Here is a 27,335-nt window from a genome sequence, read left to right on the forward strand (position 1 = left end):
TGGTAACAACCAAAAAGTTAGCAAAGCCTGAAATCAGTAAACTCAATTCTATCCAAAGTCACATCCTGAGCAATCGTAATACTCAGTGTTCTTAAGAGTGTTCTAATTCTCTGTGTGTTTTGTTCTTTTCAATAAGCTGAAGTCTTAGTACTATTGACTTTCATTGATTATATCATTTCCTTAAACCCTTTCACCCACACTATGAGGTAAATATTCTTAGCCTCTCATTTCAACTGAGACTTACGGAGATTAAGGGACTTTCCCAAGGCCATAACATCTTCAGTAAAACTCAGCTTTTTCAAAAATGTTTCTAAAGGTTTTCCAGAACACTACCATTTCTTAAGAATTCCAAATGCTATTATGAAGACACGTGTGAGGTAATAGATGTTTAAATGGGGAACATTCCTTTTACTAGGCACTTTTCCATTTAATCACTTATATCTTACAGGTCCTAGGAACCTGTAGATAAAAAATAGAGTGATAGAAATGGTCAAAAATACTGCTTCTCCAGCTTTGATCCCATCTGCCTTTCTCCAATGCTAAACAGGTATTCCAGGGGTGTACTAGAGGACTTATCCATTGCACTCTATGATTAAATTCTATTCACTGCTATGGACTATGTGACTTTCCTTTCCTTTTATGCTCTGGTTTTCTATGGTCACTATGTGACTTAATAAGGATAGACAAAACTGTGGGAATAAATTTAATGGCTTAATAATATATGAGATTATTTATTTCTCTATAAAAATTCAGAGAGGTTCCAGATAAAGCAGAGGGCAGGGAAAATAGGGACCCTTGTCACACAATTGTTCAGTGGTTCTGAATGATGGCAGCTCTGCCATCTTTAGCATCTGATTGTTAAGATCTCTCGAAAGATCATCAGCCCAACCAGTGAAAAGGAGAAGAAAATAGTGGCTGAGCACGTTTAGGGTGCTTTCCAGTGACCAGCCAGGGAATGATATGAACTATGACTCCTCACTTTGTATTGGCTAGACCTCAGTCACATGCCAAACCAAATTGCTAGGCAGTAACAGGAATATAGTTTGTCTTTTATCCAGCAAAGGAGGAAATGGATATTTTGTATCTGACTTTAGTTTTTATTTATTTTTATTGGAGTATAATTGATTTATAATGTGTTACATTCTGCTGAACAGCAAAGTGAATCAGTTATACACACACACACACAGGCACACACACAGACACATGTCCACTCTTTTTTAGATTCTACTCCTTATTCATTACAGAATGTCAAGTTTCCCTTTGCTGCACAGTAGGTCCTTCTTAATTATCTATTTATATGTAGTAGTATGCTTATGTCAGTCTTATATCCCAGTCTGTCCTCCCCCTGCCTTCCTGGTAACCATAAGATTGTTTGCTATGTCCGTAGCTCTATATCTGCTTTGTTAATAAGCTTACTTGTACCATTGCTTTATATTTCACATATAACCGATAGCATTTGATATTTGTCTTTCCCTGTCTTACCTTACTCAGTATGAAAATCTCTACATTCATTCATGTTGCTGCAAATGGCATTATTTCATTCTTTTTACAGTTGAATAATATCCTATTGTATATATTAATATGTATACCAGTCTTTATCCATTCCTCTGTTAATGGATATTTAGGTTATTCCCATGTCCTGGCTATTGTAAACAGTGCTGCAATGAACATTGAGGTACATGTGTCTTTTTGAATTATGGTTTTCTCTGGATATATGCCAAGGAGTGGGATTGCTGGATCATATGGTAACTCTATGTTTAGTCTTTTGAGGAACCTCTATACGGTTCTCCATAGTGGCTGTGCCAGGTTACAGCATTTTTGATGAACTGGTGTTCTCTCTGAGGCTGTCAGTATCCAGTTGGAAGCAGTGGTACCAAAACCTAGCAAAGGCAGTCACTGATACTGCTCATTCCCACAGGACAGCATCCACCGCCAACAGTGACCTGGGCAAAGCTGTGATGCCCAGTGCCAGTGACAAGATGGTCTTCACACAGCTAGTCATTCAGTGACAATACACCTTCACCATATCCAGCTGAAGAAAACAGATCTTTGAACTCACACTGCTGTTTTACTGAGCACCCCTGGCCTATGTACATATCTGAATGTATGGGGGTAACGGTTGGCCTAAACAAAGAGGTTTAAGCATAGAAATGTACTCTATGCTGTATTCTAGCTCATCCTTTCCATCTAGTGCTAAGATCTATTGGGTTTGGCCCAGACTTAAACACTTGCTTAATATCTTCTAGCCATTTGAAGAGCTTGGGGCCAGTGGGACAGACTGATGCATACACAAAAAATTGCAAAGCTAAATTTCAATTTTCTATTCTTTTTTTTTTTAATTCCCTCACGTCTAGTTTTCTTGAATTCTACCAAGTCTGTCTCTTCTGTCTCTTAGTTGCACAGTCTAAGCTTGGATCCTACTGTTATGGTAAAGGTCAAGCTGGTAACATAGAGTGGAAGAGTAGTAACTGAAGAACACCATGAGAAAAGCACCCTGCTGAAAGGTCGGTAAAAGTTTGTTTCCCAGGGAGACATGGGCCCGAAACCTTGCTAGTGATCTTATTGGATGGATCCCTGTTGGCTAAATATATGCCAATGAGGATTCGGTTGATTCTGACAAACTCATATTGTTTATAATCTGAGCTTCTAATATTAGATATGTCACATAGGATAGTAGAAATGTCACAGTCAGTATTTGCATTTAGTAACAACTCCCTTTATTTACAAAGAGAAACATTCTGTGGTGAAAATATTTATAGGGTCACAACTGGGCTCAAGTTAACATTAATCACACTTCCTGAGTTACCTTGAATGGATTAATTAACATTTCTAGGCTCAGTCTTCATGATTTAATATATGTAAAGCATTTAGCATACTAGTCCATTATGATCACTATTATTATTGACTCTCAGTGATTTGAAAAAATAGATGGATAGATAACTTCCAAGAGAACGTCTGTTTTTGTCTTCTTTCCCATATATCATTCAGTTCAGTTCAGTTCAGTTCAGTCTCTCAGTTGTTTCTGACAGTTTGCAACCCCATGAATTGCAGCACGCCAAGCCTCCCTGTCCATCACCAACTCCCGGAGTTCACTCAAACTCATATCCATCAAGTTGGTGATGCCATCTAGCCATCTCATCCTCTCTCGTCCCCTTCTCCTCCTGCCCCCAATCCCTCCCAGCATCAGAGTCTTTTCCAGTGAGTCAACTCATTGCATGAGGTGGCCAAACTACTGGAGTTTCAGCCTTAGCATCAGTCCTTCCAATGAATAATCAGGACTGATCTCCTTTAGGATGGACTGGTTGGACCTCCTTACAGTCCAAGGAACTCTCAAGAGTCTTCTCCAACACCACAGTTCAAAAGCATCAATTCTTCGGCCCTCAGCTTTCTTCACAGTCCAACTCTCACATCCATACATGACCACTGGAATAACCATAGCCTTGACTAGACGGACCTTTGTTGGCAAAGTTTTCCTTCCAAGGAGTAAGCATCTTTTGATTTCATAGCTGCAATCAGCATCTGCATATATCATTAGAAGCCACTAAATAATATATATAATTACATATTTAGTATTTTCTAATTCATGTAATCATTTTATGAACAGGACTGTAATAGGACTATACACCTCTCAAGTTTCTACTGCTGATGGCTCAACCATGAAAGTTATAAAATTTTTTCATTTCTAAGTCATTTAGATATTTGAATCATATTTTTTTAAGATTTTAGAAAATCCACTTTCTTACAACAGATTATTTTCATTCCAGAACTAGTTTTTGTTTTATGTCAGATTCAGTGCACCTTTGATTTATGCTCAGGTTGTTTTTTGAGGCTTTAAAGAATCACAGCTGGGTGGGAAAATGATTCTTGGCAAACTGATTTTCCAACTAAGAAACCCAAAGTGATGGATTGCTAGAATAATGGTCATAATATATGCTGAGAATTTGAAGGAGATACATGATTCCTTCAAGATGAATTTGAGTTTGTAAGAAGTAAGCCTGTGTTTTATTAACTTTCTGCATATAATAAAGATACTATAACACCATCTTTACATAAATTCATGGTAGCCAAGTATAACCAAATGAGTTTCCAAGGCAAGCCATTCAACTTCACAGTAATCCAAGTCTATGCCCCTACCATTAATGCTAAAGAAGCTGAAGTTGACTATACGAAGGCCTACAATACCTCCTAGAACTAACACCAAAAAAAAAAAAAAGATACTCTTTTCATCCTAGGAGGAAGTGAAGAGATACATGGAATAACAAGCAAGTTTGGCCTTGAAATACAAAATGAAGCAGGGCAAAGGGTAACAGAGTTTTGTCAAGAGAACACACTGGTCATAGCAAAGGCCCTTTTCCAGCAGTGCAAGAGAAGACTACACATGTTCATCACCAGATGGACAATGCCAAAATCAGATCGATTATGTTTTTTTTGCAGCTGAAGATGAAGAAGCCCTGTACAGTAAAGAAAAATAAGATTTGGAGCCGACAGTGGCTCAGATCATGTACTTCTTATTGCAAAACTCAGATTTAAATTGATGAAGTTAGGGTAAACTATGAGGCCATTCAGTCAAGTCCCTTATGATTATACAGTGGAGGTTATTAATTTATTCAAGAGATTAGATCTGGTAGACAGAGTGCCTGAAGAACTATGGACAGATGTTTGTAACACTGTACAGGAAGCAGTGACCAAAACCATCTCAAAAGAAATGCAAGAAGACAAAGTGGTTTTCTAAGGAGGCTTTACAAATAACTGAGGAAAGAGAAGCAGCAGAAGGCAAGGGAGAAAGGGAAAGATGCACCCAACTGAATGCAGAGTTCCAGAGAATAGCAAGGAGAGATAAGAAGACCTCCTTAAATGAACAACTCAAAAAAAAAAAAGAAAGAAAACAATAGAACAGGAAAGAGTAGAGATCTCTTCAAGATAATTGGAGATATCAAGGGAATATTTCATGCAAGGATGGGCATGATGAGGGACAAAAATTGTAAGGACCTAACAGAAGCAGAAGAAATTAAGAAGAGGTGGCAAGAATACACAGAAGAACTATACAAGAAAGGTCTTAATGACCCGGATAACCATGATGTTGTGCTCGGCCACTCACCTAGAGCCAGACAGCCTGGAGTGTGAGATCAAGTGAGCTTTAGAAAGCATCATTACAAACAAAGCTAGTGGAGGTGACAGAATTCCAGCTGAGCTATTTAAAATCCTAAAAGATGATGTTGTTAAAGTGCTGCACTCAATATGTCAATAAATTTGGAAAGGTCATTAGTGGCCACAAGACTGGAAAAGATCAGTTTTCATTCCAATCCTAAAGAAGAACAGCAGCAAAGAATGTCCAGACTACCATACAGTTCTCCTTAGTTCACATGCTGGTGAAGTTACATTAAAAATCCTTCAAGCTAGGCTTCAACAGGCCGTGGACTGAAAAATTCCAGATGTACAAGCTTAGTTTAAAAGAGGCAGAGGAAATCAGTGATCAAAGTTTCAACATTCACTGGATCATAGAGAAAGCAAGGGAGTTCCAGAAAAACACCTACTTTTGCTTTATTGACTATGCTAAAGCTTTTGATTGTGTGGGTCACAAAATGCTGTGGAAAATTCTGAAAGAAATAAGTGTACAAGACCACCTTACCTGTCTCTGAAGAAACTGTATGCAGGTAAAGAAGCAACAATTAGACCTGGACGTGGAATAATGGCCTGGTTCAAAATTGGGAAAGGAATACATCAAGGCTGTATATTATTACCCTGCTTACTTAATTTCTATGCAGAGCACATCATGTGAAATGCCAGGCTGGATGAATAACAAGCTGGAATCAAATTTGTTGGGAGAAATATCAACAACCTCAGATATGCAAACGATACCACTCTAATAGCAGAAAGTGAAGAGGAACTAAAGAGCCTCTTGATGTAGGTGAAAGAGGAGAATGAAAAAGCTGGTTTGAAAGTAAACATTAAAAAAAAAAAAGATCATGACATATGGTCCCATCACTTCATGGCAAATAAAAGAGGGAAAAGTGGAAACAGTGATAGCAAGAGTCAAACATGACTGAGCACACACCCGTATCCATACTAGGCATATCTAGTTCTAGTATTCAAATATTTCTATTGTCAGTGGTTATTTTTTATATTTCCCATGTATGGGTCATGACTTACAACTCTAAAAAAGAGCATACCAACTATTATGTTAATCTCTTCAAATTAATTAGGGTAACTTCCACATCTTTCTGAGCTGTGTACACATATGTATATATACATGAGATACATATATATATACATATATATATCCTATTTAATCCCATTTTATATATAGAACAAAGGTTATATTGTGAATTATATTGTATGTGATTTGGTGAAGCTAGACAGCAAATCCAGGATATCTACCTTTGGAAACTGAGCTCTGGATCTTGATGTCCCACCTCTACTGGCAGCTATGATGTGCACTGATTATGTACATTTTGTATGATATCTCTTTCAATAAGAGTGGTAAAACAGTTTCAAGTTAAAATTATATAAATGCAACATTTAGAAGAAGCTCTGGTGCATTAAAGAGTAGCTCAGTCTTCTTAGAGCATGGTGGAAAGAGTCATCTTCAGAAAAATGGGTATATAATTGAAGTCATCTTCATCATCAACAACATCATGTGTTCCATAAATGTTCAAAATATTTTCAAGGTATAGAAATAATATAAATAATAGCAATTTGATTCATGTGGTTGTCTGCCTCAGTCTTGTGTTTAGTGATAAAGAAAATGATTCTCGTCCAGAAATGCCGGAGCCTTTACCCTTGAGGTGATAATAAAGCACTTACTAAATTGGAGTGTGGTGCATATGAGCAAGTCTTTAAGGAGACTTGAACTTAATCCTAAAATTTTGATAATGCACAAGATCTAATCTTCTTACGCTGAGGGCAGGGCCCAGTTCCTCTGGGTTAGCAAGATTTCCCAGGTTGAAAAGGGTCTTCTCTCTATAGAGAAGAGCTGTAAGGCAAAGTGTTAATCAAGGAGCCTTGGAATGCAGGTGAATAGAGAGCAAATTCAGCAACAAAGTCATTATAATAGAAGGCTGAAAAGAATGAACCTGAAATCAACCAGACCAGAAAAACAGGCTAGTCTATAATAGATATGCATAATAAAATCAGAATAGGTCAGGAAAAAGAAATGCAAAAAGGCAAAATGGTTGTCTGAGGAGGCCTTAGGAATAGCTGAGAAAAGAAGAGAAGCATGAAAGGCAAAGGAGAAAAGGAAAGATATATCCATTTGAATGCAGAGTTTCAAAGAATAGCAATGAGATAAGAAAACCTTTCTCAATGATCAGTGCAAAGAAACAGGGGAAAACAATAGAATGGGAAAGACTAGAGATCTCTTCAAGAAAATTAGAGATACCAAGGGAATATTTCCTGCAAATTTGGGCACAATAAAGTACAGGAATGGTGTGGACCTAACAGAAGCAGAAGCTATTAAGAAGAGGTGCAAGAATACACAGAACTGTACAAAAAAAATCTTCAGGACCAAGATAATCACGATGGTGTGATCACTCACCTAGAACCAGACATCCTGAAATGCAAAGTCAAGTGGGCCTTAGGAAGTATCACTACAAACAAAATTAGTGGAAGTGATGGAATTCCAGTTCATCTATTTCAAACCCTAAAAGATGATGCTGTGAAAGTACTGCACTCAATATGTCAGCAAATTTGGAAAACTCAGCAGTGGCCATAGGACTGGAAAAGGTCAGTCTTCATTCCAATCTCAAAGAAAGGCAATGCCAAAGAATGCTCAAACTACCACACAATTATACTCACCTCACATATTAGTAAAGTAATGCTCAAAATTCGCCAAGCCAGGCTTTAGCAAGACATGAACTGTGAACTTCCAAATGGTCAAGCTGGTTTTAGAAAAGGCAGAAGAACCAGAGATCAAATTGCCAACATCCACTGGATCATGGAAAACGCAAGAGAGTTCCAGAAAAACATCTATTTCTGCTTTATTGACTATGCCAAATCCTTTGACTGTGTGGATCACAACAAACTGTGGAAAATTCTTAGAGATGGGAATGCCAGACCACCTGACCTGCCTCCTGAGAAATCTGTATGCAGGTCAAGAAGCAACGGTTAGTGTTGTAGCCATGCGTTCCGGGAAACAAACTCACTCAGAAGGCAATGCAGATAGTGGAGTGCAGTTTATTACACCGGCAGGCCCAAGGCAGAGTCTCCTCTTGGCCAAGGACCCTAACCAGTTTTTGTGAAAACCTTATATACCTTAAGTGTACTTGCTCAAACCCACCTCCCCAAATTCCTTGAAACTAGGCTGGACAAGGTAAAAGAGAGATACGATCAAAGTTAACCCATGATTCATGTGTCACAAGACTAGATAAACAGTGAACATTTATCAATAGGACTGTGGTCATATCTTGATAAACATAATGGAATTTACAACTTTGTTCTGTTACAGAGATAATTAGCATATTCTTTTAGGCAACGGAGAGTCCAAGTACAAGTCCTGAGACTCTTTTATCTGGGGGGTCTGGTTTCCCATTGGTATGCCATTTCTATAGACACCGGGCACAAAGTTCAGAGTCCATTGGGAGGGCGACCATGCATGTCCCTAATGTTCACAGACTGGCTTAAGATGGAGTCCAGCTCTGTCTGTTTCCTCCTTCGTTAGAACTGGACATGGAACAACACACTGGTTCCAAATCAGGAAAGGAGTATGCCAAGGCTGCATGTTGTCCCCCTGCTTATTTAACTTATATGCAAAGTACATCATGAGAAATGCTGGGCTGGATGAAGCACAAGCTGAAAACAAGATTGCTGGGAGAAATATCAATAACTTCAGGTATGCAGATGACACCACATTTATGGCAGAAAGCGAAGAACTAAAGAGCCTCTTGATGAAAGTGAAAGAGGAGACTGAAAAAGTTGGCTTAAAATTCAACATTCAGAAGACTAAGATCATGGCATCTGGTCCCATTTCTTCATGGCTAATAGATGGGGGAAAATGGAAACAATGAGAGACTTTATTTTGGGGGGCTCCAAAGTCATTGAAGATTGTGACTGCAGCCATGAAATTAAAAGGCATTTGCTCCTTGGAATAAAAGTTATGACCAATGTAAACAGCATATTAAAAACAGAGACATTGCTTTGCCAGCAATGGTCTGTGTAGTCAAACTTTGGTTTTTCCAGTAGTCATTTATGGATGTGAGAGCTGGACTACAATGAAAGCTGAGTGCCAAAAAGCAATGCTTTTGAACTGTGGTGTTGGAGAAGACTTGAGAGTCCCTTGGACTGCAAGGAGATCTAATCAGTCCATCCTAAAGGAAATCAGTCCTGAATATTCATTGGAAGGACTGGTTCTGAAGCTGAAACTCCAATACTTTGGCCACCTGATGCAAAGAACTGATTCATTGAAAAGACCCTGATTCTGGGAAAGATTGAAGGCAGGAGAAGAAGGGGACAACAGAGGATGAGATTGTTGGATGGCATCACCAACTCAATGCACATGAGTTTGAGTCAGCTCCAGGAGTTGGTGATGGACAGTGTGGTCTGGTGTGCTGCAGTCCATGGGGTCACAAAGAATTGGACATGACTGAGTGACTGAACTGAACTGAGGTCAGGATTATCCTTGTTAAATAACCACGCATCCTTTTATCAAGATTATGTTCTCTCACCAGGTCAACTCAGTTTAGTTCAACTAGAGGGTATTAAAGAGGCAAGCCCACTTCATTCAGGTAGGATTTATCCTACCTGAATATCAGGTAGATAGTAAAGGAGAAAATGGTTGAAATTTTGGGCAATAATATTAACAAGGGTCAAGACTGGGAGGTGGAGTTTCTAGAGGACTTTCACCTGATTTTCAAAGCACTGTAAAGATCAGGCATGGGACAGTCATTTATTATATGCCCAATAGTGGTTATCATCACATTTTGTGTTTGTATCATGTACATGTCAGAAATCTTATTAAAGGTAATTTGTGGAATGTAGCCTACGAGGCTCCTCTGTCCATGGGTTCTCCAGACAAGAATACTGGATTGGGTAGCCATTCCCTTCTCCAGAGAATCTTCCTGTACTGAGCCCAAGTCTCCTGCCTTGCAGGCAGGTTCTTCATTGTCTGAGTCCCCAGGGAAGCCCCAACATATACATAGACATGTTCTACAGTAGTTAAAAAACCTTTTGTTCTATGGCTTAGAAGAGAGAAGACTCTTCAAAATACATGATTTGCTGTATTTTCTGGTGAGCAGAATACTTGTTCACTTTTGAAAATACCTTCATTTGAGCAGAACATTGGCTGTATTATTTTATCCCAGTTCATTAGTGGTTCCCAAAGAAGTGTCCCTAATTGCTTGTCCAAGAACTGTTGAAGCAAATATTTTCTGCCTTGTGTCTGCTGGTCACTTCCACTCTTCCTGTAGAAGAAGAACTAAAGATTTCCTAGATCTCTTTCCCTCCCAGTGTCCCGAACCCTGTAATCTAAACTCATTGAGAGCCATACATACAAAGTACAGACATATCCTATATGAGAAACATTTAAAATAATTTTTTCCAAATATTTCAGATATTCTTTGCTTGTACAAGTCTTTCCTATGTCTAGCTAGATTGCTGGATCCTAGTTACACAGTTTTCCTCAGTTCCTGGATCTATGAAAAATACATTCTATCTACCTGTGGCCCTGAGAACTTCTTGGATCCATCTTTGTTCTTACTTTCTGGTTTCATCTCCTTTGCCTTTGGGCCCTACAATGGTCAGATGTCTTCCATAACAAAAGAATAATTATATGTAAGAGACACTCAGTTTCCTTTTCATGACTCCAGAGTTTATTGAGTAGCTGCTCTAGGGAAAGAAAGAGAAAAATGCTTTCATTTGTGGGTTATTAGTTGATTTTAATACTATCTTACCATAAATACTTTAATAATACTTATTTTCTTTTGTAGAAGGAACTTATTAAATACTTAACAAATTAACAAATGAATGAATGAGCGAATGAACGGTATTCAGGTTATCCTTATGTTTAAATACCTGTGATTTCTTTGGGTTCCTACACTTGATTAAAATGAGCATGCTTGCCTGCAAAATGAATCTTCTGCTACCTCCTAGAGAATCCTGTACAATTGGTAAGAGGCTAAGACCCTATTATCACAGGGTCAGGAGCCACATAACCTAAATACTACTGTTCTCCATTTAGTGCTTCAAATTGAGGAAGTTAGACCAGAGTAGAACTGAAATGGAAGACTAAAGGGCCAGGTGTTTTGGGGGAAATTCGTGATTGGCAGTTGCATCATGGTATTACTGAGCAAAAAAGATCAAGATTTGGTGAGGCAGGGAAGAGATGTCTGTCTGATGTCTGCTCCTTTAAGTGGGAGGGGAAGGTTTGACTGCTTCATGATGACTGGGCTCATTTTAGTCAGGAGAAGTCAGTTGGATGAAAAATTCAAGCCCTGGGGTAACGCACTCAGGTAGTCCCTGGAGAGTATGTGAATTGGACAACTTGTTTAACTACAGTCCACACAGAACAAAAGGAAAGAATTTAGGAGTTTGATTTTAATCTATTAAAGGTGTCCAGCCCACATATCTTCCTTTCTGCCTCTCCTCATAAACACATACCCTCCTCGGGGGATGTAAGATAGATAATCAGATAACAGAGGTCAGTTTATTACAAATCTGACTGTGTCTTCAAGAAGCAATGGCAGTAGTCCAGAGGAAGAGACTGTGAAAGTCAAAATACAAATATAGTCAATGATTTCAAATTCCTTTCTTTCCCTCCCGTTTGCTCCCTTCTGTTATGTTTCTGACTCCCGAGGAAGGCTTTGTGGTGCCTTAACTAGCTATTGAATTTATTGTATACACTTCCTGGCATTCTTCTCTCCCATGGCTCTTTCTGACATCAGAACAGTATCATCTTTCAGCACTTTTGGCTTTGTTTCTGAGTGTGATGTTCTTCCTTTCCCCCTCCTTACCCTATAGGTCTTAACAAAATAATTCCCAGCATTCAGTTTAGAGTCTTAATTTAAAGTGATTGCCCCCAAATCTTAAGCAACCCTAAAGAAACAACGAGACCTATGAAAGTGTGTTCTCTTCTGTGTATATGTTTGTGTGTGTGATGAATGGTAAGGGAAATCTAGAAATAGGTTAAGTAGGAGGGATTTGGCAATATGCATAAGACTACTGTGAGAAGATAAATTGAAGCCCATAATAGATTTCTAACAATTTCCAAGTCATGTATTAGAATAAATGCAGACTTACCGAGGAAATAATGGAGAACTTTCCTGTGACTCTTAAAATGTTTTATGTATTTCTTTCACTAAATGAGAAAGTAGATTAGCTTTTTGGGCTTCCTTGTGGTTCAGAAGGCAAAGAATCTGCCTGCAATGTGGGAGGTAAGTGTTTGATCCCTGGGTTGGGAAGATCACCTGGAGAAGGGAATGGCAACCCACTCCAGGATTCTTGCCAGGAGAATTCCATGGACAGAGGACCCAGGTGAACTACAGTCTATGGGGTTGTGAAGAGTCATACGTTACTGAGCAACTTAGAGAGAGATTAGCTTTTTAAACTTTTTTTGTGGAGAGGGTAGGATTATGAAGAAGTTTGTATATATGTGAAAAGTTGTGCTGTGGAATAAGTGATTGAGTGTCTTTTCTACTCAAGACCATGGAGAGGGGCTGCAACAGAACCACTCTGTGTGAATGTTCTTACTTGATATTTGTCCTCTGTGTTTAGGGGTCATGGGGAAATTTGTCTGACTTACCCTTGAGAAGGCTGAACATACCCCGACCCCAGTATACAGGGCTGATTGCAAATGGAAAAGTCACTGTATGTAATCAATTCTGATGATAGACTGAAGGTTAAAATCTCATGCCAGAAGTAAATCTTGGCATAGGTTTTATCAGCCTGGGATTATTTTTAAGAAATTATATTTATGAAAGAGATTGTGTTAGGCTAATGAAATTCCAGAAGTAAAATGCTAAGACATGAATACCAGAGGAAGAGATTTTGGGACACCCAGGAGAAGCAGCTGAAGATGAGGAAATGTCCATGTCATGGAAGAATGGTCAGAAAGGAGTCAGCCAGAATACCTCCAAAGACTTAGGAAAGTTCCTACAGAAGAAATGAGACAGTTTTGAAACTTCTTGGCAGTAACTGCCAAACACATGATTCTCTACTATCTGCAACTTACCCAGCCACTCTTCTTGCCTTTTAAACTCTCGTCGGAGAAGGCAATGGCACCCCACTCCAGGACTCTTGTCTGGAAAATCCCATGGATGGAGGAGCCTGGTAGGCTGCAGTCCATGAGGTCGCTAAGAGTTGGACATGAATGAACGACTTCATTTTCACTTTTCATCTTTCATGCATTGGAGAAGGAAATGGCAACCCACTCCAGTGTTCTTGCCTGGAGAATCCTAGGGATAGAGGAGCCTGGTAGGAGGCCATCTATGGGGTCACACAGAGTCGGACACGACTGAAGTGACTTAGCAGCAGCAGCAGCAGCAGTGTCAGAATGATAAAAGCAGTCGCCATGTGAGGGGGATGCTGAGCAAGAGTAAATGATGGCAGAGTAAAGGATAGGTTGAATTTATGAGCAAGGTATTTCATGGATTCAGTACAGCTTCATTATTGATTAGATATGAGTGATATAAGAGGAAAAGGGTAGGGGCCACACACAGATGTCTGTCTGGGTCCACTGGGTAGATGTTGTTTCTGTCCAAGTCACTAAAAGAATAGTTTTGGTGGGGATGATAATGCATTCCATGTGAATCATGGTAATTTTGATCTGTTCCTAGAGTTTGTGGTGGACAGGGAAGCCTGGCGTGCTACAGTCCATGGGGTCGCACAGAGTCGTATATGACTGAATGAACTGACTGACTGACTGAAGTTTGATCTATTGGAAGGAGATATCCAACAGGATAGAAAATCTGCCCTACTGATACCGTTTTAAGAATCAATGATAGGTACTTCCCTGGCAGTCCAGTAGTTCAGACTCCACTCTTAAACACTGCAGGAGGCACAGATTTGATTCCTGGTTGGGGCACTAAGATCCTGCATGCCATGCAGCATGGCCAAAAACAAAGAGTCAATGATAATTCAAAACTATTCCAATGAATTAAGTCATCTGGAGAGACAATCAACAGTGAACAAAGAAAAGACTCTGCCTGAACCTTGTGGAAAGCCTCTGTTTAAGGTGTGGGCAAAAGAATAGAATAGAATAACTATTTATTTACATTATCACAAGTTTTATATCTATCTATCTATCTATATATATATATATATATATATATATATATATATATATCTATCTCAGATAAAGTTTTGGGCTCCTAGGCAAATTATAGGTGGCAGGTTTCTTCATAAAATATATCTTTAATAAACTGTTTCATGTACTTTGCTACTAAAATGTTCTTCTTTTGCTTTTTATCTCATCATGTGCTCTTCAAAACTACTTGCTTTAATCTATGACAGTGACCTTACGATGCACTTTATAATGGACGTACCTTGATGATAAGGTGTGATTTGTAGTCTCTCTAGGCTTGCACATGAATCTCCCAAGAGCCATGCTGTGTTAACACAGTGGTCTGAATCATTAAGATTGAAAATTATTTAAATTCTTCATTGTTATGGACAGGCCTGAGCAACTTGACAGTATATATTCTTTGAAATTTTACTCACAACTAAAGATCTTGTTTTGAAAGCTGTCCTTGGACCAAGATAACTAGCAGACATCTCAGTTACTTCCCGTTCAGGTATATAAATCTATACACTTCTCTTGGGATAATATGCATGTAAATATCTACAGGTGAGCAATCAAATTAGGTTTAATAGAAGGCAGTCACATGGAATTATGCCTGACTCTCTTCTTCCCAGAGGACAGTTCACAGCAAAGGAAAACATATAATCTATGAATGAGAAAGGACAAAAGCTTCCTCTAAATCTTTAGATTCTCTAAATAACTCTTAGCTCTTGTGCACAAGACATTCAGGAAGTTGGTAGGGAAGAGAATGCCTGCCCTAGAAGCAGAGAAGTTATAGACAATGAAGTATGAAGAGAACCAGACAAATGCAGTGTCACAGAAGCCAAGAGAAGATGGTTTTACCTCGTTCAGTAGATGAATAGACATTAGACTGATGGCTGATTGGAGTGGTCATCTGTATCAAGTGCTGCAAAGAAAAAAATTTTAAAAAGAGAATGGGTCAATGACCATTTGTTTTGGCAAAATATTGTCTTTGGTAGTTTTAATAAGAACTATTTGACTGTGTGGATCACAATAAACTGTGGAAAATTCTGAAAGAGATGGGAATACCAGATCACCTGATCTGCCTCTTGAGAAATTTGTATGCAGGTCAGGAAGCAACAGTTAGAATTGGACATGGAACAACAGACTGGTTCCAAATAGGAAAAGGAATTCATCAAGGCTGTATATTGTCACCCTGCTTATTTAACTTGTATGCAGAGTACATCAAGAGAAACACTGGACTGGAAAAAACACAAGCTGGAATCAAGATTGCCGGAAGAAATATCAATAACCTCAGATATGCAGATGACACCACCCTTATGGCAGAAAGTGAAGAGGAACTCAAAAGCCTCTTGATGAAAGTGAAAGTGGAGAGTGAAAAAGTTGGCTTAAAACTCAACATTCAGAAAACAAAGATCATGGCATCCGGTACCATCACTTCATGGGAAATAGATGGGGAAACAGTTGAAACAGTGCCAGACTTTATTTTTCTGGGCTCCAAAATCACTGCAGATGGTGACTGCAGCCATGAAATTAAAAGACGTTTACTCCTTGGAAGGAAAGTTATGACCAACCTAGATAGCATATTCAAAAGCAGAGACATTACTTGGCCAACAAAGGTCCGTCTAGTCAAGGCTATGGTTTTTCCTGTGGTCATATATGGATGTGAGAGTTGGATTGTGAAGAAGGCTGAGTGCCAAAGAATTGATGCTTTTGAATTGTGATGTTGGAGAAGACTCTTGAGAGTCCCTTGGACTGCAAGGAGATCCAACCAGTCCATTCTGAAGGAGATCAGCCCTGGGATTTCTTTGGAAGGAATGATGCTAAAGCTGAAACTCCAGTACTTTGGCCACCTCATGTGAAGAGTTGACTCATTGGAAAAGACTCTGATGCTGGGAGGGATTGGGGGCAAGAGGAGAAGGGGACGACAGAGGATGAGATGGCTGGATGGCATCACTGACTCGATGGAAGTGAATCTCAGTGAACTCTAGGAGTTGGTGCTGCACAGGGAGGCCTGGCGTGCTGCGATTCATGGGGTCACAAAGAGTTGGACACAACTGAGTGACTGATCTGATTATACTGAAGTTGTGAGTATGAAAGTCCAATTGGAAATGGTAAGAAGAAGGCCAAAAGGCAGTAAGCACAGGAGGGTATTAGTTGAGTAATTTTTCTGAAGATAATTGACAGATAAGGTAGAGGCTGGAGGAGATAAGGCTACATTTACATCCATGAAAATATGAAAGAACAAAGGTAATGTTTGGCCTTCAGAAGGAGCACACATCTTCTTTCATTTTAACATGATGAAAAGTAAAGTCAGTAGGAGGAGAGGCATGTACGCTGCTAGAACTGGTGGTGGAAAGATGAGGTCATTCTTGCCTGACACTTAGAGTTGGTTTCGACAAGGTCATCAACAGGAGGGAGACCTGAAACAGCTGGAGTTTTAAAGAGAGAGTGAGAATGATGCAATTGTCATCTCTAAGAGTATTATGGTACAAGCCAAGTATAAAGTATAATACATTAACCACAAAGACAGTAGACATATATTTGCAGAAACGTGAGTAGAAAGAACTAAGAAAGCCAAACAAGATATGAAAGGAAAAGCAATGATATAAAGGATGATACTGTTGATTTCTTCTTAAATATAGAAATAAAACTAAATGTTTTTAAGAATCATAGTCATAGAAGCAAAGATAAACCATGATGATGTTGGGACTTTCCTGCTGGTCCGGAGATTAAGAATCTATACTTCCACTACAGGGCAAGTGAAAATTTTAGTTGCTCAGTAGTGTCTGATTCTGTGACCCCATGGACTGTAGCTGGCCATGTTCCTCTGTCCATGGAATTATCCAGGCATGATTATTGGAGTGAGTTTCCATTTCCTACTCCTACTCCACCACAGGGGGCATTTAATTCCTGGTTGGGGGACTAGAATTTCACATGCTACATGGTACAGCCAAAAAAAAAAAAACCAAAACACCAACTTAAAAGATCATCACAACATTGAATTAATAATAAAACTAGCAAAAGTCAGGATATTATGATGAGAGCGGGGAAAAGGATAAAGTATAAGCACACTGATTTTTTTTTTACCTTTAATATTGAAGGATTGCATATTAAGTGAGAGAGAAAAATGTTATCCCCTATAAGTATAAAGTTCAGTTCAGTTCAGTCGCTCAGTCATGTCTGACTCTTTGCGACCCCATGAATTGCAGCATGCCAGGCCTCCCTGTCCATCACCAACTCCCGGAGTTCACTCAGACTCACGTCCATCAAGTCAGTGATGCCATCCAGCCATCTCATCCTCTGTCGTCCCCTTCTCCTCCTGCCCCCAATCCCTCCCAGCATCAGAGTCTTTTCCAATGAGTCAACTCTTCGCATGAGGTGGCCAAAGTACCGGAGTTTCAGCTTTAGCATCATTCCTTCCAAAGAATACCCAAGACTGATCTCCTTTAGGATGGACTGGTTGGACCTCCTTACAGTCCAAGGGACTCTCAAGAGTCTTCTCCAACACGACATTTCAAAAGCATCAATTCTTCAGCCCTCAGCTTTCTTCACAGTCCAATTCTCACACATACATGACCACAGGAAAAACCATAGCCTTGACTAGACAGACCTTTGTTGGCAAAATATAAAGTTAAGTCCTAGAAAATTTATAACAAGACAAAATAAACCAAAATAGGATTTGGTGTTACACTTAAAATATGTGTATTTTACTGAATGTTAAGTTTTACATAGAAAACATACCCACAGGATTGAATTGTATGTAATTATATGAACTTTGAGTAAGAGCAAAGTATACTGTTTACAATTTACTTTGAAATTCATTAAAAATTAAATAAAATGATAAAATAAAGGATATGTGTATGTATGAATTGTAGAGTCCAGGTGATGTATAGGTATTCAATGTTATTAGTTCTATATTTAGATTTTTCACAAGAAAAATCTGGGCCAGAAATCAGATGAGGACAGGTAGGAAAGAGGAAAAGATGAGGCAAATTGAAAATGTAGCAATTCCCTTATCTTTTAGGATGGAAAGTTTATGGATCTGTGTAAATACATTGACTCAATAAATTGTGGTTTGGGGTTATAATTTAGTTATACAGTTAATAAATATAGAATAATAGGACAGATTCAGTTCAGTTCACTCAGTCATGTCTGGCTTTTTGCGACCCCATGAACTGCAGCATGCCAGACTTCCCTGCTCAAGTTCATGTCCATGGAGTCAGTGATGCCATCCAACCATCTCATCCTTGGTTGTCGCCTTCTCCTCCTGCCCTCAATCTTTCCCAGCATCAGGTTCTTTTCCAATGAGTCATTTCTTCATATCAGATGGCCAAAGTATTGGAGTTTTCAAATTTTAGGGGGAAAAATACTCAAACCTTTTGAAGTGTTAGAATTTACTACACAATTTTATGTTGTATAATGTTTTCATATTCCCTAAATTCTTATATTTCTGTTGACTCACGGTGGAATTGAGAAGGTGAATCCAAGCTGATATTTCATCCAAAGGTATGTTCTTTTGTTTCCCTGTCCACGTGAATGCTGTGAGAAGTCCCATGTCAAAGAGTAAATAGAAAAAAAGAAAGATACTGCTAAGTCATGTCTGACTCTTGCAATCCTATGAACTGCAGCCTGCCAGGTTCCTATGTCCATGGGATTCTCCAGGCAAGAATACTGGAGTGGGTTGCCATATCCTTCTCCAGGAGAACTTCCTTATCCAGGAATTGAACCCAGGTCTCCTGCATTGCAGCCAGATGATTTACTGACTGAGTTATGCTTGAAGCTGTAAATAGATAGTTGCTCTATGGGTTCGTCTATTAATGGTTCAGTTGTCCAGGCACTTGATAGAAACTGGTGCTGTGGATGTCATATGGGAATTTTACTTCTTCCTCTCCTCTCCCCTGCATTAAAACAAAAACTTTGGGAACTTTGGGGGTAGAATCAAGCCTAGTTTCTGATTCCTTAAAGCATCTGCTGTCTATACCCGCCATGGTGGTGTCTTGTCATTTCCGGGTATGTTGTCCCAGCGTTGGATTAAGCCCTGCTATGGCAGGGAGGAGGCGCTTTGTCTCACAGTTTCCACTTGGTATAGGTGCCTATCCTCATAGACCTCCTTCAGCAACTGCTTCAAAAACCTAATCTACTGGTTCAGAGAGAGAATCTCCATCAGCTCTTTCAATAACCCAGTGTTCTATACAAGTTAGGAGATGCAAAATCTATCAATACATTTTTTTAAAAAAAGAACAAAAAAACCCTTTTTATTCTATATTCAGTTCAGTTCAGTTGCTCAGTCATATCCGACTCTGTGACCCCATGAATCGCAGCACGCCAGGCCTCCCTGTCCATCACCAACTCCCAGAGTTCAATCAAACTCATGTCCATCGAGTCAGTGATGCCATCCAGCCATCTCATCCTCTGCCGTCCCCTTCTCCTCTTGCCTCCAATCAGAGTCTTTTCCAATGAGTCAACTCTTCACATGAGGTGGCCAAAGTATTGGAGTTTCAACTTCAGTATCAGTCCTTCCAGTGAACACCCAGGACTGATCTCCTTGCAGTCCAAGGGACTCTCAAGAGTCTTCTCCAACACCACAGTTCAAAAGCATCAATTCTTTGGCTCTCAGCTTTCTTCACAGTCCACCCATCTCTCACATCCATACATGAGCACTGGAAAAACCATAGCCTTGACTAGACGGACCTTTGGAGTATAGCCAATTAACAATGTTGTGATAGTTTCAGGTGAATAGCAAAGGGATTCAGCTATACATAGAAATGTATCCATTCTTCCCCAAACTCCCTTAGTGTAGTGCTTTGTGAAAAAGAAAAATGCATCGGGCAGGTATCTTCTGATGAACTCCATCTTCATGTTTGCATCATTGAATTGATTGCAAGCCATCTAGTATAAGTTACTTTATGTTGTTGGCATGTGGATCATGTGTCCCTCATTCCCAGCACAGATACAGATTTATCCTATTGTTAAATGCCTCTGGCATTTAATTACAATTCCCTTAACCATATTTCAAATAATTGAATTATTTACTTATATTCTTAAAATCTTATTTGAATGTATTTTATTATATGTTAAATTTTTGAAGTTAAATAAGTTACTATCCTGTTTCTGGGGCATCCCTGATAGCTCAGTTGGTAAAGAATCCGCCTGCAATGCAGGAGGCCTCAGTTCAATTCCTGGGTCTGGAAGATCCGCTAAAGAAGGGATAGGCTACCCACTCCAGTATTCTGGCCTGGAGAATTCCATGGATAGTATAGTCCATGGGGTCCATCCTGTTTCTTCAGCTACCACTATATAGTAAATACTTTTCTGGGTTTGTTCATAGATATAATAGTTTCTGTTTTTGTTTAGTAACTAAATTATGTCCGACTCTTTCACAACCCTATAGATTGCAACCTTCCATGCTCCTCTGTCCATGGGGTTTCCCAGACAAGAATACTGGAGTGGGTTGTCCGTTCCTTCTCCATGGCATCTTCCTGACCTGGGGTCAAACCTGTGTTTCCTGTATTACAGGCAGGTATTTTAGCACTGAGCCACCTGGGAAGCCCAGATATAATACTTACTCCTCTGATATACTTCATTTTGAAAACATTTAGGTTTACAATTTGTGGCTGTCACAAAAAGGTAAAACTAACATTTTCAGGCATTAAACTTTTTCATCTTGACATTATTATTTGGTTAGTGTTTTCTTTTAGAAATGGGAGTGCAAAATCAGATGGCATGGCTGTTTTCCTGTACTGAATGCATTTAGTCAGATTGTTTTCTGAAAGTTGTACCGATTTACCTGTACTAGCAATCTATTGGAATACTAATTTCACTACATTCTTATGAGCATTGGACATTTCATCATGTATGTTAAGTCTATAGGGTAATCATTTCTTTCTTGTATCAGTCTTTTTTGCTTTCCTTCCCTTTGTAAGGAATGCATTTTAAAAGTAAGAGCTGATATCTGATCTTAGTATGTACAATTCCTTTTCTAGACATTTTGTTCCTAACTGAAGATTAAATGTCTAGTTCACTGTCTGCTGTCCATTCTTTGAAGTCTGCCCTCTAAAATACTGTCTTTTCTAGCCTGCCGGGTTTGCAGTAAGATTTGTTGTAATGATTTTGTACCTGCATTCTTGCTATTATGTTCTCTATCCAGGCTTGCTTAAGATTTACTAGGGATCAAGGAATATGGTACATTTCCAGTCACATCACAGGAGAATGATGTGATAAGAAAATGTAACATGTTTACAGTTAGAGAATGACCCACTTCTTGTATTATGTGTAGAGCTACTTATCATGTGTAGGTTGTATTTATTGAATTTAGATTTTTTTTTTTTAAGCATAGCTTGAACTTTGAAGACAAAACACATTTCAGATATAGGCTCCACCACTACCTAGATTCAATTCAGTTCAGTTGCTCAGTCATGTCTGACTCTTTGAGGCCCCATGGACTGAAGCACTGCAGGCTTCCCTGTCCACCACCAACTCCCAGAGCTTGCTCAAACTCATGTCCATTGAGTTGCTGATGCTGTCCAATCATTTAATCCTCTGTCATCCCCTTCTCCTCCTGCCTTCAATCTTTCTCAGCATCAGGGTCTTTTCAAATGAGTCAGTTCTTCACATCAGGTGGTCAAAGTATTGGAGTTTCAGCTTCAGCATCAGTCCTTTCAATGAATATTCAGGACTGATTTCCTTTGGGATGGACTGGTTGGATCTCCTTGCAGTCCAAAGGACTCTCAAGAGACTTTTCTAACACCACCGTTCAAAAGCATCAATTCTTCAGTGCTCAGCTTTCTTTATAGTCCAACTCTCACATATATACATGACAACTGGAAAAACCATAGCTTTGACTAGACGGACCTTTGTCGGCAAAGTAATGTCTCTGCTTTTTAATATGCTGTCTAGCTTTTCTTCCAAGAAGCAAGCATCTTTTAATTTCATGGTTGCAGTTGCCGTCTGCAGTGATTTTGGAGCCCCCCAAAATAAAATCTCTCATATTTCTATTGTTTCTCTATCTATTTGCCATGACATGATGGGACCAGATGCCATGATCTTAGTTTTCTGAACGTTGGGCTTTAAGCCAGTTTCTTCACTCTCCTCTTTCACTTTCATCAAAAGGCTCTTTAGTTCTTCTTAGCTTTCTGCCATTAGGGTGGTGGCATTTGCATACCTGAGATTATTGATATTTTTCCCACCAATCTTGATTTCAGCTTGTGCTTCATCCAGCTCGGCATTTCACATGATGTACCCTGCATATAAGTTAAATAAGCAGGGTGACAGTATACAGCCTTGACATACTCCTTTCCCAATTTGGAATCAGTGTGTTGTTCCATGTCCAGTTCTAACTGTTGCTTCTTGACCTGCATACAGATTTCTTAGGAGACAGGTCAGGTGGTCTGTTATTCCCATCTCTTTAAGAATTTTCCAGACTTTGTTGTGATCCACACACAGGCTTTGGCATAGTCATTAAAGCAGTAGATTTTTATTCTGGAACTCTCTTGCTTTCTCTATGATCCAATGGATGTTGGCAGTTTGATCTCTGGTCCCTCTACCAGAAGCTTAAGATAGATGCTTTTAAGTTTTTCAAGGTTCCCAACAGTTGACTATGGAAAAATATGTCCACCTAATATGATTGTTTTGAGAATTAAATAAGATTTTATACACATTTGCAATTACAGTTGGTGGGACACAGTAAGTACTTGATATGTGTTAGTTCCCTGGTGCCTCAGACAGTCAAGAATCTGCCTGAAATGCAAGAGATCCAGGTTGGTCCCTGGGTCGGGAAGATCTCTGGTGAAGAAAATGGCTACCCACTTCAGTATTCTTGCCTGGAGAATTCCGTGGATAGAGGAGCCTGGTGGGCTACAGTCCACAGTGTCTCAAAGAATTGGACAGTACTGAGCAACTAACACTTCAACTTTTCATTCTCTTGATATGTAATAAACACTGCCCATCTCCCTAGGGAGTAGAGTGAGTGAGCAGGTGAGTGAACCGAGATACACCTGAGTAACATCCCCCCTGCTAGCCAATGCATCATGGCCCTTTGGCTATGGAGGATGGTCGTTCATCCTTCCAGAATCTGAACTGGGCTACAGAACTCTAGGAGGACAATTGAGTTTGATATGAATCTGCAATCTTTCTTTAAGGAAAAAACAAGAATGTCAGTGAACCATTTCTTGTTCCCATCTGCCGCAAAAGGTTAAAAAACTGTTCACTTGAGGTGATAGGTAGGAGATAAGAGGGCAAGCAGTCAAGCACATTGATAAATATTGCTAGCTTTGGGGGTCTAAAGTCAGAAACTGGCTCTTGTAAGATATGTCTATTATGGTATTATTTTTATGTTCATTGCTGTATGTGGTCTTCTTTAATGTAATAAATGTTCTATATTTCAGTGTTTTCTTAGCTGTGGTTAATGGAACAAAGGCAAAGAATTGGTGCAACATTTCTTGGAAGTTTAATATGAATCAACCTACTTTGTGGGCTAGCATGATGTGTCGTGAAGAAGATGAGCGAGGCAGAATAAGTAATATTTACCTAGCTGACTGAAATAAAAATAGTTTATCATTCTTTTTTATGCTCATCATTTTGTACCATGAGTGTAAAGTGTGATTGTTTCCTTTTATGTTTGGAAAGATTTTCCTCATTTGTATAATTCACAAAGTAAAGGGCCTCACAACTGGGCATCTTTCAATATCACTTAAACTTTCTTGATTGAATGGCAAATAAGTGTGAGGCAATATGTGAACTTAATTGCAGTCCAGAAAGAAATCCTGAGAAAAATTGAGGGCAAGAAGAGAAGGGAGCAGTGGAGGATGAGATGGGTGGATAGCATCACCAAGTCAATGGACATGAGTTTGAGCAGACTCTGGGAGATAGTGAAGGACAGGGAAGCCTGGCGCACTTCAATCCATGAGGTTGCAAAGAGTCAGACACAACTTAATGACTGAACAATACAACAAGAAATCCAAGTCTCCACGTTTCCCACAGCTTCAACCCTGTGTTAATACTGTCCTTTTAATTGTAATCAGCCACAGTTTCATAGCTCAGTTGGTAAAGAATCTGCCTGCAATGCAAGAGGTCCCAGTTTGATTCCTGAGTGGGGCAGATCTGCTGGAGAAGGGATAGGCTACCCACTTCAGTATTCATGGGCTTCCCTTGTGGCTCAGCTGGGGAAGAATCCGCCTGCAATGTGGGAGCACTGGATTTAATCCCTGGATGGGAAGATCCCCTGGAGAAGAAAAAGGCTACCCACTCCAGTATTCTGGCCTAGAGAATTCCATGGGGTCACAAAGTGTCAGACACGACTGAGAGACTTTCACACACAATTTCATCCTTCAAAGTCAGTGTTTGTTGTTCGAGTCTGGACTTAAAGAGAAAGTAACAGTAGATGCTATAATATAATTTGTTTCTGGAAAAGAGTGTAGGATGAGGTTACATTTTTTAAAAATTATTCACCTAAGCTCTATTAGAAATAATTGTTTGACTATTTAGAATTAATTCACATAATTAGATAAAGTAAATGAGATGCAACATAAAGATGAAAGAGTTGCTAAGTTTCTAAATACACCTGAAACTGGGTCTCATACAAATGGTATATTTGTGAGGAAAGGACATGATTTGCAGTATAGATCTACAACTTATCCAAGTTCTCTTTCAAATGTCATTACACTGCTTGCTGTAGCTGGAGGTGTCTAGGCTACGACATCCTCTGGTGTCCTTGACTCTTTTCTCTCTTTTGTGTAAGATTTACCCCCATTGATGTGGTGGTGAGCATTGGAGAGGGGAAGACTTTTTGTAGTCTTATTATTGGATCTCAGTCTTTAGTGAACTTGTACCTCTGAGCTATTAATTTCACAAGTAATTCTCAGTTCCTTTCCTCCTCAAGGAAAGTTGTATTAGGGTTGGGTATCTTACTTCCACCAGATAAGTTAGGCTCTGGCAAAATAGTTTCCCTTGAGGGCAGGTCTTAGTAAGAACAGAATGCTCTGCATATATTTCAAAATGGCTAAGTTTCTTCTCTTTCCTGCTGCAAGTATCAAGTAATTTTTTCCAGTCTTCGTTATGAGAACGTGTATAAATCTTGTAGGTAAAACACAAAAGTATAGAAACCCCATGACTGGACCTCCCTCACATCTTTAACTCTTAGACTTGTCCACACTGAGCCTCAAACAGTTCATCTGTTATAGTTGAATGTTTCCTACCCTGGTAGTCCTATTGCTTTTAGTTAAGAAAAAAATATATTCTATTACAGTGTCTCCCTCCTTTTTTAATGATAGGACCTTGTTATCTTTTTTGTCCTAAAGTTTTACTATATGCTATTTTCAGATGTACAACATTAGGGAAAGAAGCCAACTCTGAAGGTGTGCCAGGAAATAAGATTTGAAGAATCAACATGACCCATTCAAAAGGCTTTATAATGAGCTTCACAAATTCCTTGGCTCTTCCTTTGTAATTACATGGGGAGAGAACGAGATTCTATCAATGAAAGTAGCCCGTACCTTTCAAAGTGTGCCAGGCCCTGGCCCAGACTTTCATTTGCACTGATTCGGTGTGACATCACAGTACTGAGTGTTATGACTTACCCTCGTAGGTAAGTCTGAGGGGCATCCTTGACACTGTCTGTCACTCAGGACAATGCTGTATTTAGAAAGAAATGTTTATCTTTTTCTACTTTATAACTGTGGAAGTGTTATTTTCTGTGCCAGAATAATGTTGATAAATCAGTTGGGAGAATTACAAAACAACTTTGATTTAAACATTGAAGGGTTATATATGTCAATGGATCATAGTTCCAGAAAGAAAACAGATTGCAAAAACTTTATTTGAAAAGCTCAGCTGCTAAGAATCACAGTTGGTTTGGTAATGGAATTTCCATAAATGTACTAAACCTTACCTCAATGAATAGCCCATGTAGTTTAACTAAGTTAAAATTCATTCCCCTCATTTTACCTTTACAAAAAGTCAAGAGGATAAAGAAGAAAATAAAATTGACTTCCTCTCATAACCCTAATATACCTATAATATTAGTTTTCTATTAATACTATGACAAACTACCACAAATTTAGCAGGTTAAAACAAATTCATTATCCAGTAGTTCTTTAGGTCAAAATTCTGGGTGGCCTTGCCTGGCTCATCTGTTTAGAATCTCACAAGGCTGGAATCAAGGTGTCTGCTGGACTGGAATCTTGCTTCAGGGGCCTGGAGGAAACTCTGCTTCCAGGTCTTTTTGCAGGTGGTTGAAGATTCAGGTCCTCTGTTACTGTAGGGCTGGGTTCCCTGAGTCATTGCTGTCTGTCAGCGTGAACTTCTCTCAACCCCTTAATGCTCCTGCCTTTCTTGTGTTGCCCCTCCATCTTTAGAGATGGTGGTTTCAAATCCTTATTCTTCAGTCACTCTAACGTCTACTGCTTCATCTCTTCTGCCTCTAGTTTGAGAAAGTTCTTTGCTTTTAAGTGATTAGGCTTTTATGTGACCAAATTGGACCAACTTGGACAATCTCTTTACTTTAAAATCTATGAATTCTACTTCCAAATTTCTTTGTTGTGTAAAAGTAACATTCACAAATTGCAGGGAATAGGGTATGACTATTTTGGGGGCATTCTGCCTAATGCTACTTCCTTTTTTATATGACTGCTTAGAATCTTAGTTGTGGCATGAGAAATCTTCATGTGTCATGTAAACTCTAGTTGTGGTAAAGGGGCTTAGTCTGCCCCTCAGCATGTGAGATCTTAGTTCCGTGACCAAGGATTAAACCCACATCCCCTGTATTGCAAGGCATATTCTTATCCACTGGACTATCAGGGAAGTCCTCTAATACCACATTTTAATGTTTTGAAATAATCTGTTCAGTCCTCATTCTTGGCCTTTGTCCCAAGCACATAAGTGTGTTTTGGTTAGGAGTGAAGAGTACCACATAATTTCATACCATAGTACAGAAAACACATGAGTTACTTGGAACGATTCACCATCTTAAAAGTTCTATGGGATTCAAGGTTGGTGATACACAGTCACATTGACTAAATTATATTTCTTTTTTTGCTTTCTTGAGAGGGAGGAAAGGGCACAGCTCTCATGCTGGGAGCCATTCTTGACTTTTATCTGAATGTTATTCAGGGTATACATCTTGACGAGA

At 39.2% G+C, this 27,335-nt stretch overlaps 1 protein-coding gene and 1 long non-coding RNA gene across 7 annotated transcripts in view; both read left to right on the forward strand.

The window, feature by feature from the left end:
- Positions 1-27,335, forward strand: part of NRG3 (neuregulin 3) — a 1,237,517-nt gene that overhangs the window by 772,547 nt on the left and 437,635 nt on the right. The gene's annotated exons all lie outside the window — the stretch shown is intronic.
- Positions 393-23,773, forward strand: LOC132344147 (uncharacterized). Its single transcript, XR_009493273.1, has 4 exons — positions 393-547; positions 2,396-2,504; positions 18,690-18,718; positions 23,596-23,773. It is a non-coding gene; the product is annotated as an uncharacterized lncRNA (long non-coding RNA).

The sequence above is a fragment of the Bos taurus genome, chromosome 28 (assembly GCF_002263795.3).
Source record: "Bos taurus isolate L1 Dominette 01449 registration number 42190680 breed Hereford chromosome 28, ARS-UCD2.0, whole genome shotgun sequence".
Lineage (NCBI taxonomy): Eukaryota > Metazoa > Chordata > Mammalia > Artiodactyla > Bovidae > Bos > Bos taurus.